At 39.5% G+C, this 21,078-nt stretch overlaps 1 protein-coding gene across 4 annotated transcripts in view; it reads left to right on the forward strand.

Annotated features, from left to right (window-relative positions):
• The window catches only part of Buffy (BCL2 family apoptosis regulator buffy), a 258,812-nt gene that overhangs the window by 38,138 nt on the left and 199,596 nt on the right, over window positions 1-21,078 (forward strand). For 2 of the 4 annotated variants that reach the window (XM_083123289.1, XM_083123290.1), the window contains exon 1: window positions 9,809-9,974. The exons of the other annotated variants lie outside the window; for them this stretch is intronic. The gene's annotated coding sequence lies outside the window, so the exon portion shown is untranslated. Of the gene's footprint in view, window positions 1-9,808; window positions 9,975-21,078 lie in introns of those variants that run through there. 4 annotated transcript variants of the gene reach the window in all.

The following is a 21,078-nucleotide window of genomic DNA, read 5'->3' on the forward strand; positions in this document are numbered from 1 at the left end:
GGAGAGGCATGTTGTGCACGAAAAAACTGAGAAATAATATGCACTGAAATCAAACTGTATACGCTAGACTTTTCAGCTTGAATAAAGCGAATACCTAAACACTAGAGAAATGGTTCTCAACCTTCTTGAAACCATGTCACGGTATTCTTTTTAAGTCAATGCCCTTAGCCGAAGAATTTTCGTCGTAAATCTTTACAGTATTGAAGATTTTATGCATGAATTAACATGTACCTTTGAAATTAAATATTGATAAATAAATTCTAGCATAATCATAAGAGTAATAATAGTTTGATTACGTGTGTATATTTGTTGACAAATATAATAATATGGAAGACAAAGTGGTAACGTCGTCTCCTTGTAATTAATTGATCCCGGGTGCGATAACCGGGGAGGCACCGGACAGATCCAGTTCCGATTAGTCTTTTTGTGCATAAAATGGACTTAAAAAACGAAAACTCACAACTCAAATAAGATATTGGGTTTATGATAGTTGTCAACTAGTTTCAGCAGAACATTTCACAGCTCAGTATACTTGATACGAGGGCACGGTATCGGGTCGCGGCCCGTGGTTGAAAAACAATACACTAGAGTACTTTACCATGTTAACTAATATAGTTTGGACTAAAGTGCCTCCATAAGCTGACTTTTTCAAATAAAAGCAGTCAGGTAAATGGCCAAAACACGGTCTCTATTCACGATGTTAAAGGCAAATTACAGCCGATAGTTAATTGCATCAAAAAACTTGATAAAGCGAAATGAACGTTGTGTTTAAATCTTAAAACATTGTTAAAACATTGTACATATCGATACTTTATTATATCAACAAATTAGAGGATCAAACATAATGCAGGTTGGGCTCTCTTCTAGAGTCTAAATACAGCTCGTTGGAATAAAGCATTCGCTGCTCATGCGCGAACAAGAAACTGAAGCAACACGATGCACGGTATTGAGAAAACGGCACAGTCCGAGAGGCACGTAAGCGACACGCGACACGTGCATCTTGCCGTGTCTCTTCGGTTCGAAAGGTTTCATTGATTACTGAGTGCTGGCTTCCAAGCGACACGTGTTTCGTGTTGCATGTTGCGTGTCGTGTGTTTCTTCGGTGTGAATTCTCCCTAAGAGATGCTACAGGGCTAATGACTTCATTTTCTGAGTGCGACATCGAGCAGTGGCCTGTTTTCTTATTTTTTAAGCCGAGTGGGGGGGGGGGATTATTTTGTTTATCATACAACAATCACTACGAGAACGCAATCTGATAGCACGCTTGCCTGTGTTCTTTTTTTAAAGCATTGAAATGTTCTTGCTCTTTACTCTTGGCTGCATATTTTTCGAAATGCAAAAATCAAATCATGCTGGGTCGAACGAAATCTACAATCTGCTCTGGAAAGCTCCTTAGAGGACAGGCCAGACAAATTGTTTACAATGTTACAATGTCACGGTATCCAGTGACGTGTGAAAAACACCGTTCGATATTAATCATTTTTGTTTATTGATTCATATTATGTTTAAATGTAAAGTGTGAGGTTTGGTTTATTTTGTGGAAAAATTTATATCCGAGCCAGACATCGGGAGTTGGGAGACGGGTTTTCTGAGTGACAGCCGAACTGTCAATACGGCAAAGTAATTGGCATATTTGCACCAAAACTGCTCGTCACGGAGAAAGGGAAGTCTTATTTTCGACGGGACCAAGGGAGAATTCGCGGCAGGAGGCCGAAACTATTTTTCACGGATGACCAGGATAATCAGCTGAAGCCCAAGCTAGCAAGAACAGGACGCGCCTCGTGACCGCATTTCGAGACAATGAACAGAGGTCATTTCCATCTCTTCGGAAATCCAAGCCAAGCCACTCTAACATGTTTTCAACGGACAATTTTGAATCTGGTATAAATCTACAGGACTTCGAGTTCAACACACAGTTTTTACCCGGATTTTGTAGAGAGAGCATCTCCGCGCTACACTCTCGCGTGACTATTGTTTTGTCTCCGTGGACTTTGTTTTTCTTACGTACCGTGAGCGAATTGCCAATAGAGAGTTACCAGTGTGCTCTTTATTTGGTGAAACATTACGCGGTGGTTTGTTTTTACCAAGCGTGGACTACCATAAAAATGGGTGACTAAAAAGATAGAGAAGGGAGGCCATTGCCTTCCCCGACGCCTGCAACGATGCACCGCCACCATCCGGTGAAGCCAACGCCGATGACCGACGACCGACACACACATCGCCGCGAAGCCCAACATTGCCCGACGCCCAGAAGGACGTTTCCAGTTCGACGTCCGACAGAAGCCCGTTACCAGAGAGACAGGGAAAGATGACTCTCGATCAGCGCCCGGCAGAAGCCCAATTGAGATAGAGAGGGAGATGATTCCAGGACGACGTTTGATTGATGCCCGGCACACTAGAGAGATTCCGGACCGACGCGTGACCACGTACAGCCGACGCTTCTGAGAAGAGAAACACGCGACATTCTACAAAAGTGAAAGTGCCCAATATCGTCGCAATCATCCTTCGCCGCGTTCGACCACGAAGAACATTTTTCGCCGCAAAGGAACCTTGTGCAAATTCCCGCATACAGGAAAGATGAACGATCACACGATGTAGCAGAGTCTGGTAGAGTATTCTTCAGATGGTCTATGTCCATGTAAGCATGTATTGTTTGTATCAACGCCGTACCGTAAAAGCCGAAGTCTCACTGATTTGCAAAGTGACTCAGGAACCCCGAACCTAACTTCCGAGTCTGATATTTTCAGTAATGTTATATAAAAGGTCATTTCATGTTCATATGTAATAATTTGATTGTCTGCATTCAGAGTTAGAAGCTCCATTCCATTACGTTGAATTTTAGTAAATTGTAAAAGTGAGCTCCATTTTTGTGTAACCGACCGCCCCGTCGCGTCAATTAGCTTGTCAATAGTTGACCGATTAGTCTTTTCTTATTTGTGGAAAGCGTATTTAATATTGCAACGTCGTGCGGGTGTAGTATTATTTATTGCATAGTGGTTTCTGATGTAATTTTTGCTCGCGCCGACGATTGATTTGTGTATTCCGGCAGCTGGAGCCGAATAAGTTCCGCATCACTATGTAATGGTGTATTTTGTTCTCAATGGACGAGAGAGGCTTGTGTGTATTACCCCCGTCCGAGAAACTTGGTAAATGTCGTGCATACGACTTGATGCGTACGTTCATTCGAACGAAAGGTTTAACCACGCCAACCCAATTGTTTTAGATAACTGCTTTCCGAGGGATGGCGCATATTTGATCTAAAAGAGCACAGGGGCGGGCAGACTAATGACCTAAATTCACGTCAAGGTTCAAACAAAAAGGGAATGGTATGTTGATCAGATCCATGATTTGTATGTATATTCACATGTAAAATACCTCAGAAGTACGAATGAGAGAGAGATAGAGAATGAGAGAGAGTGATTGAGGAGTTGATGTAAACAGTTTGTTCATTCCAATATTTTTTGTTCATACAATATATTCACATTTTTTACCGTTCGTCAGTGTTGTTATTTGATGTTTTTCAGGTATCTAATATAATGCTATTAGTGTGTTATTATTGTTCGAGTCTACATATCTAAGGTAAACAAAACAGTATAACATTTCAAGGTATTTATCTCCGCCTTGCATTAGTACGACAATAAACGACCGGTTTTCCTGGCCCCCGTGCCGGGGTATGAATGATCCGTCATTCCGAGGACTGCGAGTGCACCTATTACAACAACATATTTGCAAAATCAGAAGAAGTTACATAAACTTAAGTATAATGTTGTCGAGTCCACAATCGCCGCCACGGGAGTATCTAAATGGATGGTTTCCCAAGATTTCATAGAATTGGATTGGATTGATTTGATGTTTTAAGCCCACTTTATGCACAGTAAGGCTAATCGGGACTAGACCTACAGTTTAAAGTGGGATCCAAACCACTATATGCCTCCACCGGGAATCGAACCCGGGACCCCTTGATTACCACTGCGCCATCGGGGAGGCCAAGTTTTAAAAAATGGAAAATAGTCGTTGCCGAAAGGTGAGCTGAATTTCTGTACTCCAAGGAAAAAGTGAATACAAATTTCGTTGATAATCCTCAGACCATTCCGCTCACTCCAGCTTGCAACACTGCGAACCAACGTCGCCGCGGAGAATGGAGTGGGGAAATGTGGTGAGAGATGCGCAACAGCTATTTGCAGCGTCTTGTTTTTAAACGTGTCAAGTTATAGTCAACCTTATTCTGCACAGTTTGTCTGCTCGACTAACCTTGTATTAATGCGAATCCATCCTAACCGATTATGATTTGATTATGATTTGAGTTATTTTACTTCGCGTTTTGTGCCCCTTGGCTAATTTGCGAAGTTGTGGATGAGGGATGAAATGATGAAATTGATGAATGGACATTTACAAACAACCAAGCCCGAGCGGGATTCGAACCCGGGACCCCTAGCCCATCCAAACCGATTCTAAAGGCATAAGAGGTGGTTTCCTTTCAACTCTATCGCCGCGATCACCCACAGGCAGGTAGAAAAACTATACATAATAACCAAAACTAAAAATCAATAAGTCAATCAAACTATACGATCCCCACCCCCATTTTTGTGTGAAGATATATAGAATTGTTATAAAATTTTGTCCCCCAAAAAATTACAATGACGCAGGCGCGTCATGAAATTCCCCTGTGGGCACCCCTGATCAGGACAGGCAAAGAACTAAACCAAAATGTCAGTTTTTTTAAATTTAGTTCTTCGTCTGAGTGCACCATACTCTCCCCTACCACTCGGGTAAATTGAAAACGACCAAAGCGACTTTTCGGCACAAATGCGTAATTTAATTAACCCTAGCAATGCCAAGGTATTTTTTATTACAAGGATTACCAAAAGGGGGGGGGGGATGAAAGTTCAATGGAACTGGACTGATGTGTGTTTTCTGTCATTCGTACACATAAGTTAACTAATTGGACACTACTTTTATGTTTTGTTATGGATTATACATGAAAGATAAATTACATAATGATTTTTAAGTAATTATAGTAAATTATTGTAACATTTAGTACTTTTCTTGAATTACAATGTAGATACTTGGAACAATGCTTAAACTGTGCAAAATTCTAGCAAAGTTATATTTTTTTTCTTTTTCTACTACCCATACAGTCATTATTTCAACTTGTTACTATAGTTTAGCAATTAAATATATCCTCTTATGTATTGAAACATCATTGCGAAATCTTTCCTTAGAATTAGCAAGGGGTGGGCCTTTGAGGCCCATACACAATATCAATGAAATAAAGTCACTTTTTAATGAAAATTTTTGGGAAAAATCACGCGATGTCATTCTAAATATTGCAAAGAACAATTACTACTTTTTATGAATTTTTACATTGATTGATGTACATGTAATACGCAAAAAATGAATCAGTGGGCCTGAGAGGAAATTATTGCAAGGGTTTATCTAACAAAATCTTATTAATCAAAAATCCTTTCGACTCAACAACCAAACTATTCGATTACTATGAATCAAAAACTACTAAAGATAAAAATGTATTGCTGAAAGATCTGTCATTAGTCAAATACCAGTTTATCACGTTCATTCAAAAATAGTTAAACAGTGAAGTATCGCCAAGCCGAGTTTTTACTACGTAGTACCTTGACCTTCCACAGTTGCACAGTTCCAACTTGCACTGCTGTGCAGCATAAAATCGTCCCATCATACCATCTGTAAAAGCCAGTTCTCTTCAGAGAGAAAGAAGAATTTAATATTTCTAAGGTCAAGGTCTGACCAAGTGCTGTAAAACCTGCTCGTGTTACATAAAAAAAGGAGTAACAGTACTGATATTCTCGAAGAACAATACAAGAAAGGAAGATGAACACGGTAGGACTGAACGTTATGAGACTAGCGTTCTCGCTTCTGCGGTTACGTGCAAACCAAATTTGCATAAGTGTCAGCGGTTAGGCTTACATCGAATGTCTGTGTTTACTAATCTTGTACGTGGGAACTTGTGTTACAACAGTAGAATGTGCTGCATCACGTAACTAAATTGTTTATTCTGGGTAGCAATCTTTCCGGAACGAATGGGCACATCGTATGATACTCTCAAGAGCACCAGAGAATTTACATTGACGTTGGATAAGTTTAGCAAGGACTGCGTATTTATATTAGGAAGCGACAGCTAGCGTTGTCAACATACAAATTCTTATCCCAAGGGCCTACCACGCTCATAGTGGCAGTTTCGTGAACTATTATGGCTGTTACCATCTTCCTTCTAATTGTCTCGAAGTGTTTCAAACTCTGGCCAGGGATTTTGACAGTCTTGTTTGTATTGCCATGGTCGTCTGAGAAGATAATGATGATCTTTATATTCTGTTGATTTTTAAAAATATGTATATTGTTATAACAGTGTTTTATTTTCTTGTATAAATATAAGATGATTGATTGATTGAAGTCCACTTTATGCACAGAAAGGCTAATCGGGACTGGACCTACAGTTTAAAGTGGGATCCGAACCACCATGTGCCTCCACCGGGTATCGAACCCGGAACCCCTTCATTACAAGACGATGACGCTACCACTGCGTCATCGAGGAGGCCCTAAATGTAAGATGAATATACAGTATTTTCTTATTGTGGGAATTTTTACTTTATTTTGAACTATTGTCGTTAAATTATGCCTACGGTGTTTTTTAACTTTCTGTTCGAATAATATTTTTGTGCATTTAACAACTGGTATAAGTTTCTGAATAATTATTTCGTTGAACACGGATGATAGTCACAATCGTATTATTGGAGACATTTCCTAATTATTTAATTATGACAACTGTTAATTTCTTAATTAATTCCACGCTTACTATACATATGCATTTCGATCAACAGAAATGATAACAATAAACTATAAGAAATATGACCCTTGATATACACCTTCATATATATTGCGCTATGAAATAAGAGCACAAAGAAAGTTTTAATTCATATTTTTAACAATATTATTTCGAGAATATTTTGGAATATGTTTGAATCCGTGAAAATCCCACATTTCGGTATTCTGTTGACCCAGGCTCAAATATTTCTTTAGAACGTTCATTAAAACAACTGGTTCTTTAGAGATCATAAATTCATCTACTGTGTACTGTATTGTGTTCATATGACTTATTATTTTGTTCATCTGCATTATAATATCTTCTTTTTTTCGCGTTAATTACACGACTGTGTTCAGGTGAGGTGAACTATTTGTTCAATAATCTGCTACACTGCAGTGCACTGGAGCGACTATACTTTTAATGTCCAACAAATGAAAATGCAGTATACGTTGGCAAAATCAATAAAACAAACAACATAACTCTTAATACGAGTTTAAGGCTTCTCATCTTTGGAATGGTGAATGTCAGCAAGGTATGACGTTTATGTTTGTCTATTTCCGTATTATAGTGTTGCTGACCTAATTCCGGGACACAATATATGTGTATTTAGTGTAACGTATTTCAATAGATTGAATCAGAATATCTAATTCTAATCCAGTGATCACTGTTCAATAAAAAAAAATGGGAAAGGTTTCCGATACGACCTGGTTCAGTGCTGGCAGAATGCCACGGGATTGACTTTTACGAACTCTATGTTCTGTTTCTATGGCATTTAATGTGGTATCGGTTGGGTTGCTGCTTTGAAAATGTCGACTTCTATTCAGCATGAACTTGTCGATAACTTCAGTCTGCCTTCGCTTTCAGAGCTGCTGATAACAATATGCTTCGCTTATTCAGCGATTTTGATATTTCATTTGTTCTCTTGCTTGCGTCACGAAGCCGTTAATCTCTCGTTAGTTTGCTTTCGCTAGCCTTCTGCTGATGTCAGACTGCAGAAACACAATCGAGTTTTCGCTTTGTGTTCTGGATTAGTTAAGCTACAATGTGCACATATGTATGAGAGGGGCCAATTTAATGTCAAACGGGAAGACTTTATGTGCTCAGCTAGGCATGCTTTGATTTCATACAGGTTGCAGCTCAGTTTATGGCACAACACTAAGGAAACTTCTACCCAAATGAAAAAAGTCATTGGGTATTTACCCTAGCTAAAAAGTTATGAGCAACTGTGTTTGGAAGTAACACAGTTACAAGTAATAGTTACTTTTGGATGAATTTTAACTGTAACTAGCTACTTTTGAAAGTAAGTTGTAACAGTTATACCTTTTGCAATAGTTAACTTGAATTTTTTTACGTGGGGGAAGCAGAAGTAACTGTAAGTTATTTTCCAAGTACCAGTAATCGTAACCTACTTACTTGGAAGCAAGTAACTGTACCTGTAACTCAGTCACTTTTAAAAAGTGACCTTTCAAACACTAAGAAAATAGCTAACACGCATTATTCGTAACAACCTTTTATTTTCCTCATTATTTACTTTGGAAATCCTTTTCTGCGTGCTGCTTGGAGGATATAACTAGATTCAATAAAAGTGGAAAATATTGGAAATATCTGCGTACATACCTGTTTGTCGACTGATTAAACTTCAGTTCACAGCCCCCTCGCCTCTTCTTGGCCATGCATGACTGTTGTTAATCGTGATGCTCTGTTCTCTATAGTCTAGAAGCTTAGCTATTAATAGTGAAGCGAAATAGATTGAATCGCACACGCATCTTTATGATGCCACACTGAAAAATAATTTCTCCTTACAGGCACAACATTTCTAATGCATGTAGAGAATGTATACAGCAATATTTTGCTCTTTTTTGGGTATGTAGTAGCTTGACACATATTCTATACGTAGTGTAAATTTTGTGGTGAATGAAAAAATATTTTCATTTTGCAAAAAAAATATTATTATGGAGAAATAAGGAAAGGAATTTCCGTATTGATAACGTTAAACTTACTCTTGAATGTAGAACCCTTGGCCTGGAAAATATTAACGCTAGGCTAGTTTCTCTGGTATTAAAAGCTGACACAGTATGCAGAAGGAACGGAAGGTAGAAATTTCACTCAAATACATGGTGACTCTGGCTTCCCTCAAAAAAGTTTGTCATTTATGATAAAGTTCGTTCAAGGAGTTTTTCTCATATTGATATTATGGTGATACTGATGCAAGACTTGAAATTTCGATTCCCTGTGAGGAGGGATAAATTGACAGGAGAAGAGGCAGACTCTGCGTATCTGCATCCACGAGATACAAAACGGAAGCGCATTTTTGTAAGAGATATCTTCCAAAATTCCTATGTAAATGAAAAGGGGGCACCGTGGTACATCACTTTTTTTCTGCAAAAGGTTGAATATTTTGGTTATTTATAGGAGCTGAGAGTACAAAAGGGCCAAGTTGGCTACAGTGCTTGACGATCACCCTCACCATTCACAAAAACGATTGGCTGACAGAAATAGCTCTCAAGGTCAGCCCCAAGTTGTAACAGACTAAGCCGAAAGTGATAATTTTCTTTAATTTCCTCTTTTTTTAACAGTTAATTTTTCTTTAAGGTCATAAAAACAATATTAAAAAAGAAAACAATCGATGGCGCGCCTTCCATGGGCCGACGCCCCAGGCGGTTGTCCGTTCCTTCTGACACTCCATGGCTCTTGCGTTTAGTGGGGAGATGTGGTTGAATTGGTCTGTCGAAAACAAAACCAGTAGCTGCTTTGTAAGACGCAGAAGCATTCATTTAACATGCAGCGTGTCAACACTGCCAACAGTTTGGCCATCTCCAGCACGTAAGATAAATCCCATTCATTACACCAGCATTGATTTTCACGTCGGTTTTCAGGTAGTTAATGATTCTATGTGCACGACATCCTCAGAACAATAGGTCGTAAAAGAACAGGAAAAAAATCTGCAAGGAGCGAATGGTTTTGCCGGGATAAGGATGTAGAGAAGCAGGTAAAGAAATTAGAAGCTGTGGCAGCGGTTGGAAAGCTCCGAAAATTATCGTCTGAAGGCGAGAGGTCGGAAGCTCCAACAGCGATTATCCTATTATTTGGTCCATCCACCGTGACGCCGTCAAGGGGTGATGGGAAATATTTGAAGGTAGGTGTTCAATAACAGATTACATATTACTCGAGAACTTTTTTTCACTTCCTTTCTTCTTTTTTTACTCGTTCTTCATTTCTTTCTTCTGTTTCTTTCCCTTCTCTTTACACACATGATTTGTGACCTTTTCTAATTTTATTCTGCTATTTATCCCCTGCCTGTTTTTCTATGCTTCCTTCACTTTACACCTTCATTTTCCTTCTTTTTTTAACTTTCCATACAAGGTCGCTCGCAGGATTTTTTCCCAGGGGGAGGAGGTAGCAGTGCTTAAAGTTGGGGAAACGTGGAGTGATGCTTCTCCCCCCCAATTAAAATCATTCTTATAAATCATCCCCACCACTAGGATAATTTTCATAGGTACTCAATCTGCTCTTTCACTACACCCCTCGTCCATGTTTTCACACTACACTTTCACTATTTGAATTAGACTGTCTTTCCAGATATCTGGGGAGGGGGGAGGGGCAAGTGCCTCCCATGGCCCCCCTCTGCGGGCGCGCTTGTGTCCATACTTTCTTTTTCACCCTTCTATTTTTGCTGTCCCTCTCTTTCTCTGTTTATTCAATTTCCATTATTTTACCCCGCCTTTGAACAAAACGCATTTACACACATGCCTGGAACCTCCGTCTTTATAGCACGTTATACCATGGAGGGCAGCTTTCTCCTCCCTACTTTCCCATTTTCTCTACATCTTTACTTCTCTCCTCCTCTGTGTGTCCGAAAGAGAGGGGAGAGCAAAGTTTAAGTGTGGTTACGTTTAGGTAGCTAATTGAGACCAGATTCACTGAACTAATGCAATGTTCCTTTAAATGGGAATAAATTAGATGAGAGGGAGAGGTGTGATGGGGTCTTCATGTTTCTGCTGCTTTCATGCTCAACTCGTCTAGAACCGCCTGGTGTCTGCTTCGTTCGCCCTAGATCCGCCTGGTGTCTACTGTGTTCGCCCTATATCCGCCTGGTGTCTGCTCCGTTCGCCATAGATCCGCTTGGTGTCTGCTCCGTTCGCCCTAGAACTGCCCGGCGCTTGTTCCTTTCGCCCTAGAACCGCCTGGTGTCTACTGTGTGTTCGCCCTAGATCAGCCTGGTGTCTGCTCCGTTCGCCCTAGATCAGCCTGGTGGCTGCTCCGTTCGCCCTAGATCAGCCTGGTGGCTGCTCCGTTCGCCGTAGAACCACCTGGTGGCTGCTCCGTTCGCACTAGAAGCGCCTGGTGTCTGCTCCGTTCGCTTAGAAGCGCCTGGTGTCTGCTCCGTTCGCCCTAGAAGCGCCTGGTGTCTGCTCCGTTCGCCCTAGAAGCGCCTGGTGTCTGCTCCGTTCGCCCTAGAAGCGCCTGGTGTCTGCTCCGTTCGCCCTAGAAGCGCCTGGTGTCTGCTCCGTTCGCCCTAGACCCACCTGGTGGCTGCTCCGTTCGCCCTAGAAGCGCCTGGTGTCTGCTCCGTTCGCCCTAGAAGCGCCTGGTGTCTGCTCCGTTCGCCCTAGAAGCGCCTGGTATCTGCTCCGTTCGCCCTAGAAGCGCCTGGTGTCTGCTCCATTCGCCCTAGAAGCGCCTGTTGTCTGCTCCATTCGCCCTAGAAGCGCCTGGTGTCTGCTCCGTTCGCCCTAGAAGCGCCTGGTGTCTGCTCCGTTCGCCCTAGAAGCGCCTGTTGTCTGCTCCGTTCGCCCTAGAAGCGCCTGGTGTCTGCTCCGTTCGCCCTAGAAGCGCCTGGTGTCTGCTCTGTTCGCCATAGAAGCGCCTGGTGTCTGCTCCTTTCGCCCTGGAACCGCCTGGTGTCTACTGTGTGTTCGCCCTATATCCGCCTGGTGTCTACTCCGTTCGCCCTAGATCCGCCTGGTGTCGACTGTGTGTTCGCTCTATATCCGCCTGGTGTCTGCTACGTTAGCCCTAGATCCGCCATGTGTCTGCTCCGTTCGCCCTAGAACCGCCTGGTGCCTGTCTCGTTTGCCTTAGAACCGCCCGAAACTTGCTTCGTTCGACCTAGAACCACAAAGTGCCTGCTTCGTTCTCTCTATCACCATTTGACGACATGTCGGTTTTGTCCTAAGATCGCTTGGCGCCTTGTCGGTTTTTCCCAAGAACTGCATACCGCCTTCTCTCGTTTTGCCCTAGAACTGCATGGCGCCTGCTTGGTTTGACCTAGAACCGCCTGCTGCCTGCTTCTTTCGCACCCGAACCACTTAGCGTCTGGTCATTTTGTGCTAAATCTGTTTGCAATTTGTTTGGTCATCTCTTTTCCATTTCCGACTAACTTTTCGAAATCCACGAATGAATTGGCAGCTTTTGCTTTTCTTTCGCCTCGCGAGCGAAAGTTAACGTCAGCTACAAGTTGTTCTTGCTGCACTCCCTAAGAATTGTGCAGTGTTTGTTTTGCTTACGCAGTCCAGGAAGGACATGCTTCCGTCCTAGCTATTTCACTCCAGCGGCTCATTTGATCTGACAAAGACAATAGCAGTAATTCAGCCCTGCCTTGTTTGCGATCAAGGAAGAAATGCTCGAATGGCTCGAAATACTTCTTTTTTATTTCGGTTGCTAATTCTAAAACCGCCTCATGCCGGCTTCATTTCTAACTCCCTACCCGCATTCTTTAACTAGTCCCTATCGGATGTCGAGCGTTTTGATTGACTTTTAATTCTCGAGTAGGCGGTTCCGTTATTTCTTCAACGTTTATGAAACAAGATACACAGGGGAAATTGCGCACTACTTCGTAAACCCCACTTCTTGCAGCTACTGCTATTGGAAGGAGCCAAATAACTTTGTTCTCTACAGCGTGGCTTATAAAGTAATGAGAGGAGAAGAGCAATGCAGGGAACTACTGCAATGCCCGAGAACGAGACAAACGACTTCAAATAAATTAAATCAGAATTGTTTTGTTGCAGCTCAACCAAGATGAGAGGAATCCAGGCGAACTCGCAAACTAAAGTGGACAGTCGTTTGTAGACACCGGATATTAAAAGGAAAAATTTTCCTCTAAAAAGACAAAAAGGGAAAGTTATTGTCAAAAAAGGGAATAAAAGAACTATAGTATTTTTAGTGGAGTGCAAAAAAACTAGAGTGCAGTGGAGTGCAAGAATAAACTATAGTCCTTTTTCATTTCCTTTTCTTGAAGATAAAGTACAGCGAATAATCTTACCATCCGTTTCGATGAAATCTTCCTTGCAACATCTTACCGCATTCCATAGCTTGCTACCACTTGTTCGTGCCTTCGCTATTTCACTGACACTCAATACTGTCGTCACTGTCACACAGTAAAGTTAAAACTATTCTAAAAAATGTAACAATAAAAGTCTAAGTCTAGCAGATAAGTACAATTTCAACTAGTGGCGATTAGAGGGGCCATTTGCCCCCCATTTTTTGCCACTTTTGCCTCCGCACTATGCGAAACCTTATTTACCAAGGGAAAGTAACTCTTACAATGCGTTTGTTGCTGTGTAAGCCCAGATCGCATTGTTTCAAAATCGCTGTAACGTACTCCCAACCAGAGGTGTTCATTTTGAATCAACGTCCCTCACCCTCCGAGCTCCCCTTCCAACTCACCCTCCGGAGGGTGAACACTTCTGCTCCCAACACTCATGGAGGTAAGGTAAGGTAGAAGGCGCTTGTTCTTTCTTTCCTCTAAGCTGCACCAATAGACAATTGTATAATGTTTTGTTCAGGGAAAATACAGTCGTACAAAATATGATATCTTGTCAAAGGAACCAATGAAGGTGTTTTTTTTTTTATAAAGGGGGAAAAAGGAATGTAGGCTGAAAAACTAGTCAATAAAGGGACCGGAAAGGATAATGTTTTTAAAAAGCGGAAAAAGGGAATGTGGGAGTCAAAACCATGAAATCTTGTTGGTGGAAGAGACTTGTTTTTGTTCGCTCGCTCCAGAGATATCCGGGATAGAGTGTAGTAGTACAATATAACCTGAACCTGTAGCTAGTCAACCTTTTTCATTTTTAAATATTTAACGTGCGGACTTCCCAATAGCGTAGCGGTAAGTTTGTCACCTTGTGAGCAAGGGGTCCCGGATTCGATACCCATATAATTCGGATCCCACTTTAAATTCTAGGTCGTCTCGATTAGCCTATCTGCGCATAAAGTGGACTTAAAAATTCAAATTCATTTATAAACAGGATTCTTTTATATTGGAATAGATGATATAATCGTTTATGAAAATGATTCTTTTATATTAGAATAGAGGATATTGTTCATGAATGGGGAAAAAAGTATCAATAATGCGACGTTTAAAATGTTAAATTTAAAAGCAATACAATTCTCGCATTATGATGTAAATTCTGTTATGACTCAATCCTATAATTCTGTTGAATGTTTATTGACTAACTTGTAAGTTTCTTTCGGTTGCTAGGACATGTTAGTTGTTTGTTGAGAGAATGGTGTAAGCTGATTTAAATGTATGGTTTCTGTACTGTTATTGAAGGAAGGTTTCTAGATTAATATTGTTATTTGCGAATCCATGTTTTCTTTGTAAGTGTAAATTACATGGAACTGACATCAGTGGAAGTCTTAGTGTTGGCTGGCAGGTACTGTGAATGTTTACGATATTTCATCCAATGAGTTAAGGTAGCCTCAGATTAGGCTGGTAATGTATCGTGTTCTCAGCGAAGGAGTAATGGTAAATTTTTACTGTGATAAAAAAGATGGTAATGTAACGAAAGGTAAGCATGATTTTAATTAAATTTAATAATACACTGGGAATGTTTTCCACACAAGGGATAATACTACACTAATACAGTAGCGTTGAACTGTTTTATTTCAGAAATGTTTTGTCTTTTCTGGCAAATGATGACCACAGATGAACATATCCACGTATTCTACAGTTGTACTTAGTAATACTGACATTGGGAAAATTTATTTATATCGCATCACGTTGATATTCCTCCATTTCTTCCGAACAGCCAGATTTCATAATTGCTGTACCCAGTGGCGTCTCGTCCCTTGGGGCTTCCGGGGCTTAGCCCTAAAGAAAAACGGACGTATTCAAGTAATTATCAATCACCATAACGCATAACTATAACACAGTGTTTTAAAAGGCGATTTTTACCCACGTAAATTCATCGTCTGTTGCAATGGATACGACAGCGCTCCTAGCGGCATAGATGTCAATTATCGCTTTCCGGGGCACGTCGCAAAGGAAGGCGTGGCCTACACCCACCTACGCTACAGTGGTCACATGCTAGCAGAGAGATGAGGGGAAAGTGCAATGGATTTGAGTGCTGATTCGGGGCTACTTCCGTTGCGTCGCGTTCGATCTCGCGTGTTGTTGTTGTTCTGTAACACTGTTAGTGTTTTGGTGGCTTTCATTCGCTATGTTTGAGTGAGTTCGACAGGGTTGATGTTCGAACACAAATTGATGAAGGACATAGGCTGTCAATTACAAGACACAATGAATTTGTCTGGAAAAATAGGCATATATTAAATGGAATTATCGATTGTTTAAAATTCTGTGGTCGACATGAACTTGCTCTACGAGGACATCATGAAAGAGAACAATCTTTTAAACAGAGGCATCTTCCCAGATTTATTATCCCTTCATACCCATACAGCACACCAAGTTTCAGACATATTTCAGAAATATTACAATCTTTTATTTATGTTTCTAACATTCTGGTTTCGCGTTGACGTTACAGAAAGCATCACATGAAGTCCCAGTTTTGTTTCTGAAACATTGCAAAGTTATAGTTTCATTGTCTAGTTTCTGCAACGTCTCATTTTTCTTACATCTCTGAGAAATGTTTCAGAGACATTTCCGCAACGTTGGATTCAGTCATCATGCATGCGTAGCGGCTATCCGGGACATTTTCTGCGGCGGCCATGTTGTTACCTTCAACGCTGACCGGGAGACGTGCACATCTTATGAAGAATAATGTTGTTTATTGAGCGTAAGTTGAATATTATTAATGCAAAAGTGTGTTTAGTTGTTATACTTATGCACGCTATATATTTAAGCTGTGTTGTGTAACGTGTGTGAAAAAGTGAGTGGAAACAAGGCAGTTCAAGCCAGTGTTTAAAGAAGTATTTTGTTTTGTTTGTTTAATTAAAATATGTGGACGTAAAGAAGCACTCAACTTCTCCACCTCATGAAACGATAATCGCGAGAAATAAGTTGCCAGCGTTGGGTGTAGTGAAAAAGTGAATGGTCGAGACGCAAAGTATTTCCCTGCATGTTTTTACTGTTAAAAACAGCTATATAGTAAAAGCTAGCTTTTCCAATATTTCCAGCCATCAATCACCACATGGGTAATTTTTTGTGTTACAAAACTTAATTCGTAATTATATTTCTCTCTTAATCACTTGTTAAGTTACTCACTTATGTTAATCATCTCTCTCTTTCTCTCTCATTTAGTCTTGTATAGATTTGTTTCTCATGAGGCTTGTGATGCCCTCCATATACTATATTCATATTTTTTTCGTAATTAGGTAGGTAGAATTATAGATTATTGACAAAAATAAAATAAAAGGTTAAAATGTAATTATGATGCTGCACAATTGCACAAGTTGCAGATGTTGTATTTAACGTGACATGCTAAAAGAAAGATGCAACATGAATTTTTTTTCTGCGGAATGCCGAGGAATTTTCTAAAAAAAGTAGATAGAAACACTGATTTTCACTAATATTAACGATTTGGATGTTACATGACATATTGAGCATTCAATAAAAATCTTTATGCTAGTTCTGAGCAAATAATATGAAGAAAAAGCAAATTTTTCTTGCCAAAATTGCATCTGTTTTACGGAATTCTCCGAGCTTAACTTTATAAAAAAACTGAATGATGCTGACATGAAGAATGTAAATTCTTGATGTTGCTTTGCAATTCTCTTCAAGGCTAAGATGTTTATGACTCCAACAGTTAGTTTTTATGCAGATTTAGCAGTAATTAAGTATTTTATGGCTGATTTAAGATTAGTTTCTTTCGCAAGATTGATCATTTTTGGACAAAATTTGGATTTCAAGTTACAGTAATTCAAAACTATGAAACAATACAAGTATAATATAGTAGATTTAGGTCATTTGTGGTTCAATTGTTATTATTAAGTTTCAAGAGGTAAAAAATTTGTAATATTTAGTTGTTTTTATGCTAAAAATCCATACAATCATCATTTCTTCGTAATTATGTAGGTAGTATTATGGATTATTGACAAGAATAAAATAAAAGGTTAAAATCTAATTATGATACTGCACGATTGCACAAGTTGCAGATGTTTTCTGCGGAATACCGAGGAATTTTCTAAAAAAGTAGATGGAAACACTGATTTTCACTAATATTAACGACTTAGATGTTACATAACATATTGAGCATTCACAAAAATCTTTATGCTAGTTCTGAGCAAATAATATGAAGTAAAAGCAATTTTTCTTGCCAAAATTACATCTGTTTTACGGAATGAACATTTCCACTCAATTTTTTTTACAACAATTTTAAAATCTACACCCTGGAAAAATGACCTCTGCAAGTTCTCGCGTTTCTCTGCGTCCAGTTTAAGGCAGAAATGAGACTTCCAAAGTTGGGAGGCTAGCGTTGCGCTGAAAACACGCCGCCGCCATGTTACTACGTCACTCCTTGGGGAGAGCTCGTTTGTCGTCTGCTTCGAGCGTCCAGTTCCAGATGGGTAGCGGTAGCCCACGGTGAGCAAACACGTGCAGCAGTTTTACAAATCTGTACCGATTTAAATAATGGAAGAAGGAGCGATAGGAGAAAGGAAAGCTATGCTTTGTAATGATCATTCTTCTATGAAATATCCGTGCTGCTCACGTGCAAGATAAATGAAAGAGTTCAGCTGCGTGTGTTCTCAGGCCATGCGAAAAATATGGCTTATAAAATTGGTTGCTGACCAGACACTCAAAAATATTTTTTAAACTTATATTTATCGATATTTACCGTAACCTATGTAGTGCAAAATAGGAATTTTCACATTCTTAACTTTATTTATAAAGCCTATTTAACTTTCTTTTCCATAAAGCAATTTCAGTTTGTGTTCCATTTCTGTTGCGCAAATTATGATCAAACATTTTTGTGCAGATAAGAGAAAACACACTGAGAAGATTACATTAGTTGCACAGTACATATCTGTACTTAGTTTATGTATAATTATTACAAGGAAATAATGTGTATAACCATGGGCGTATTTAAGGGGGATTCAACGAGTCCAACCCCTCTCTTTTTTGGTTCACTAAAATTACCAGTTTCCTTGTTCTATCCGCTTGTTCATAAAAAATTCCTTCGGACTTATTTCATTCTCTTAAATTAGAGACGTATAGGACGGGATACGGATGGGAAGGAAATTTCGTAATTCCACACACCAGATGGACTGCAGACCAATATCTGCAATTTCCTGATAGTTTCGGAATTTCTGCGATAAGAAACTGCATTGAGACTATCAAATCAGTTATTTTTTCCCCTCGAATCATATTAAAGAAATTTGGTTCTTAAAAACGTAGTGACAGAAGATGAACAGAAAAGTATCAATACTTCGTGACTACAAACACACAACTTTGTCGGGTCCAACATCCCCTCCCCCCATGCTGCCCAACAAGCTTCTGGCCAGCAGTGTCCTGGATTTTCACTTACGAAATAAAGCAACCCTAATCATACCAAAAGTTGATCCATCCCTCCACCCCGTGAACTATATATACGCCCATAACAATATCCCATACTGAAATGGTACGATATAATTATTTTGAATTTTGTACTGCAAAAAAAGCCGCCTCATCTCGTTACCCCGAATGCATTAATTGGTTGGTTCACAACTTCACCACTAAGGAGCCTATCGAGACGAGACATGGCAGCCTTGGTCTCGTTCTCGTTGAGCGTTGTAAATGTCTGTCTCGTGTTTATTTGTAAATGTCTCATTGACAGTCTCGTCTCAATTTATAAACATCCGTCTCGGTTTGGGAGGGCAATTCTCGTTCTCGTCTCAAGTCTAGAAAAATATAGAATTAACAACGTATGCAGGCTTATCATTATAAATACAAAAAAAACCTTTCTTAATTTTTTATTATTATCATTATTATTTTTGACTCCTCGTTTCGACGGTACAGCCCTCGAAAACTAAATATTATCCTGCTTATATATGCAAACCAAACTGCTGATTCAGAATTACCAGGAATGAACTGGCGTTGTAATTATTATACACAAAATTCATGATTTATCTCAGGAAGTCGCATGTTCCAGGTTTGACTCTCGACCTGGGCATGACTGTTTCCTTGTGATTGACATTTCATTGAACTGGAAATTGTTACATGGGAGGATGTTTGCTCGAGACTTTGGGGACAGCTAGGAGGATGCTTCTATTGTTAATGTTAGTGTTGCTCACGAGACGAGGCATGTTCCGTCTCGTCTCATAAAAGGAGATGGGACAAATGAATGTTTTCGAAATGAGATGGGACAGAAGAAAAAGTTCGTCTCTTATCATGGCAGGTTGGGTGATACTTAGATTGTGCAGTTGGTAGTAGTGTGTGTGTGTGGGGGGATGTACTCCTGCACCCCGACTTCGAATACAGCTTGTAGTTATTCATCTTCATTGTAGCGATTAGCCAAAAGTGGGAAGAAATGTGATGTTAGAGATGATAATTAATAAATAAATTATAATAAATTAACCATGCGTTCTCATCGTTGCGGTTAAACAAAGTGAACGGAAAAGCGACGTAAAAGTAGGCTAAATACAAAAATTTGCAATATATATATTAACTGAAGAAAACTGTCATTTACTGCAGGAAATTGAAAAACTCACCGTACCTTTTTATACCGTATCACCTCTTATATTGCAGAAATTGGCGGGTAAACCAGTGTGTTCTAAAAGTATTATCTTAAAATTTGTGAAGAAAATATTATGACGAAAATAACTGTAATTCCAGAAAAGGCATTCCTATAATATTAAGTTATTGCCAGTCAGAACTAACCTATGTATTCGCAATGAACAAGGCTGTTCACGTGTTCAGCCATTGACTGTTACAAGGTTTGCTTTGTCACCCTAATGGGAAAACAACCCTCTACCGAGTGGCTGAATTATAGTAAAGACTGCTAGGGCATAATTCATCTCCAAGAAATGGAGCACAGATTTTTGCACTGGAAGTTTAAGATACTTGTTTTACACGGTAACAAGTGAATTTTCTGTCGCTTCCGCGACTATGCTAAGTTGACGGGACGAGCAGAAGCCCCGCCTGCACGCATTTCTAAGTGATGACGTCAGAGGACATCCTGTCTGTGGAGAGGACGTTTTCAAATCCGTGACGTAGTAGGTGAATTTCAGCGGTGTTTGAAGGCGTGTTTCTCGAGAACCGAAACAAATATCGCCGAGATATTTTGCACATCTCATGTTTGTGTCATTATCTGTAAAATGAATGGATTTAAAACGTTTTTCATGTCAAAGTGGAAATGTCCATTCTCCGAAGTTACCTTTATAAAAAAACTGAATGGTGCTGACATGAAAAATGTAAATTCTTGATGCTGCTTTGCAATTTTCTTTAAGGCTAAGATGTTTATGACTCCAACAGTTAGTTTTTATGCAGATTTAGCAGTAATTAAGTATTTAATGGCTGATTTAAGATTAGTTTCTCTCGCAAGATTGATCATTTTTGGACAAAATTTGGATTTCAAGTTGCAATAATTCAAAACTATGAAACAATACAAGTTTAATATAGTAGATTTAGGTCATTTGTGGCTCAATTGTTATTATTAAGTTTCAAGAGGTAAAAAAATGGTAATATTTAGTTGTTTTCATGCTAAAAATCCATACAATCATCATTTCTTTGTAATTAGGTAGGTAGAATTATGGATTATTGACAAAAATAAAATAAAAGGTTAAAATCTAATTATGATACTGCAGATTTTATATTTAATTTGGCATGTTAAAAGAAAGATGAACTATGACATTTTTTCTGCGGAATGCCGAGGAATTTTCTAAAAAAGTAGATGGAAACACTGATTTTCACTAATATTAAAGATTTGGATGTTACATAACATATTGAGCATTCACTAAAAATATTTTTGCTAGTTCTGAGCAAATAATATGAAGTAAAAGCAATTTTTTTTGCCAAAATTGCATCTGTTTCACGGCATTCTCCAAGGTTACTTTTATAAAAAAAAACTGAATGGTCCTGACATGAA

Source organism: Lepisma saccharinum, chromosome 5 (assembly GCF_977018435.1).
Source record: "Lepisma saccharinum chromosome 5, izLepSacc3.1, whole genome shotgun sequence".
Lineage (NCBI taxonomy): Eukaryota > Metazoa > Arthropoda > Insecta > Zygentoma > Lepismatidae > Lepisma > Lepisma saccharinum.